Source organism: Bacillus rossius, chromosome 1, assembly GCF_032445375.1.
Source record: "Bacillus rossius redtenbacheri isolate Brsri chromosome 1, Brsri_v3, whole genome shotgun sequence".
NCBI lineage: Eukaryota > Metazoa > Arthropoda > Insecta > Phasmatodea > Bacillidae > Bacillus > Bacillus rossius.
The window spans coordinates 299,395,260-299,398,249 of NC_086330.1; positions in this window are offsets into that span (position 1 = coordinate 299,395,260).

Sequence of the window (2,990 nt, forward strand, 5' to 3'; positions counted from 1 at the left end):
AATACTATTGTAAAAAAGAGATTGTAAACATATAATTTTATTAGTAGGCCTATTCACACACACCAAAATACTATAGGCTTACGTTCCTGGCAGATATTATTTCTTTGAAATTCAATTTGAGGTTTTTGTATTTTACAAAATAATTATTTTCAAAATTTGTGATAATTTGATATTATGATATATTACACCTTGCATGTAAAAAAAATGCTTAATTGTCTTTTTTTTTTGTATCATTCACAGTTTGCTTAGAGGTACTATTCCGACACTGAAACTTCCAGCATCAGATCTGTTCAGCAAAAAAGTCCTAAGAAAAGGAAAATGAAGTCTCCTGTTAGAGAAATGGATGAGAGTTGTGCAAATACAACTAACTTAACTTCAGGTATGTGATGACTGAATAGTTATGTTGTATATGGCCAAGTTGGCGAGACTGTTGAGAAAATATAGGTTAAGATGGCAGTGATATGTAAGAGTAAGTTAGATGTGTACTACTCCGAGACATTGTAACTGTGATTAGTGTACATGTGATTAAGTGGCAATAATAAAAGTAATAGAGTACTAAGAGTCCTTAGTATTATTTGAGGAACTACAACATGGAGCAGTCGAAAGGACCAAATTAAACTTAAGCTGAATTCGACGTGTGAAAACAATGGCGACCAGCGGAGTGAAACTTCCACCTGACCTTGATCTCCAAAGCACGACCGCATATAACGATTGGAAGTTCTGGGAAACTGAGTTTGAAGACTATCTTATAAGCACAGGTCAAGATAATGTGCCCGACAAGGTTAAAATATCTCTACTTCGCAACATGATGGGAAGTGAGTCATCTCGTATACTCGTCTCACTAAACATCCCAGACCAGGAAAAAAATGTATACAAGGAAGTCAAGGCAGCAATCGAGCGGTACGTAAATTCCAGACTAAATGAGGTGTTCGAGCATTTCTTAAACTCGTTGCGACAGCTGGTAAAAAATTGCAACTATAACACAGCGACCGAGGAGGCAAAGGAAAGTGATGAGGATAAAATGCTACGTGACCGCATCGTGTTTGGCATTAGGGACAAAGGAGTCCAAGAAGCATTGCTACAGATGGATCACTTAACCTTGGAGAAAACAGCCGCACATTGTCGGGTGTGTGAGCAAAGCCGACAACAAGTACAACACATCCACAAAAACAGTAACATCGATGAAAGTGCGTCTGTGAATGCTGTGAGGCAAAAAAAGGGATCAAACTCTCAGAGCAGCGACTTCCTCTGCAAGCGGTGCCAATCCAGGCATGGACCAAGGACTTGTCCAGCCTATGGGAAAAAGTTCGCAAAGTGTGGGAAACAGAATCATTTTGCAAATTCATGCTGGGTGAAGACAGTGCAAATGGTTGAAAAATGGGTTTAAAATAGCTCTGATGAATCAGTGTATTGTTATAACTTAGAAGTTAGTGCTAGTGCAAAGGAGGGTCAGGCTAAAACACAAAGCAACTTGACATATCCCAATGAGTGGCATGAGACCATTGACATTGAAAATAAGAGAATAAAGGTAAAACTTGACACAGGGGCTCAAGTAAGTGTTTTACCTTTCAAATTGTTTAAAAAGATTAACCAGCAATTCAAAATACAGCCCACCAACGTCAAGTTAAAGACTTTAGATGGTCTCATAAAGCCTGTAGGGAAAGTTCTCTTAAGTTGTCGAACTCGTGACTCTGAAACTTGGATTGAATTTATGCTGGTAGACTTGGAAATCGTGCCACTGTTGGGGTTGTCAGGCTGCTTAGCTTTAAATCTTGTCAAACCTGTGAATTCGGTAACCACATCTATCAAAGAGTTGTTCATAGCAGAAAACAAAGATGTTTTTCAAGGTCTTGGTTGTTTTCCACAAAAAGGTAAAATACTCACCAGGCCTGGTAAGCAAGCCACCAAGGAGGGTGCCAATAGCTTTAAGAACGCCACTCAGAGAAGAATTAAGCAGGTTAGTAGATAGGAATGTCATAGAAAAAGTGCATGTGGTTGACGAAGGGGCTTGGGTCAGTAACCTTGTGATTACAGAAAAACCAAATGGGAAAATTCAACTATGTCTGGATCCCTCTGACCTGAATAAAAGTATTATCAGACAGTACCACTCTGTACCTAAGGTGAGTGAGATCTCAGAAAAGCTGGCAGGAAAAAAATATTTTTCCGTCTTTGATCTCCGCGAAGGGTTTCATCAAATTCTACTAGATGAGTCCTCTCTCAAGTGTTGTTTTTCCAGCCCATATGGCACGTACCGGTATCTGTGATTGCCCTATGGAACTGCAAACGCTATTTAACTGTTTCAAAACCTTGTTGAACGTAATTTCTCAGATATTCCTAACACTGTAATTTATTTTGATGACATTTTTTGTATGGGGGAAACAGAGGAAATCCATGCTGAAGCTGTACGTCAAGTCGTTGAGAGGGCTAGGGAGACAAACATAAAATTTAATAAGGAGAAACTCCAATACAAACTACCGGAGGTTAGGTATGTAGGGCACCACTTCTCACTGGATGGAATGAAAGGTTGATCCCGATAGGGTTAGGGCCCTCCTAGAACTAGAGCCACCAAAAAACAAAAAACAGCTTCAACAGGTTATTGGCATGTTCAATTATGTCCGGTGTTTTGTACTACACATGGCCACCACAATAGCTCCATTGTGTGAACTTCTCCGGGCTGGGTTTGAGTGGCAGTGGCTACCCGCCCACCAAGTAGCATTTGACACACTTAAATTACACATTTCATCAGCACCTGCATTGTCTGTGTTTGATCCCTCTAAAGAGACCACGCTGCAGTGTGACGCATCACAGCATGGGCTAGGGTGTTGTCTCTTCCAAGCAACTACACCAGGGAAAGGTAACCTGACGCTGGTAGCAGAAGCATCTCGAGGCTTAAATGACTCTGAGAAAAATTATTCTCAGTCTGAAAAAGAAATGCTAGCCATTCATTTTGGCACTTCCAAATTCCATGAGTTCATATACGGATCCCATGT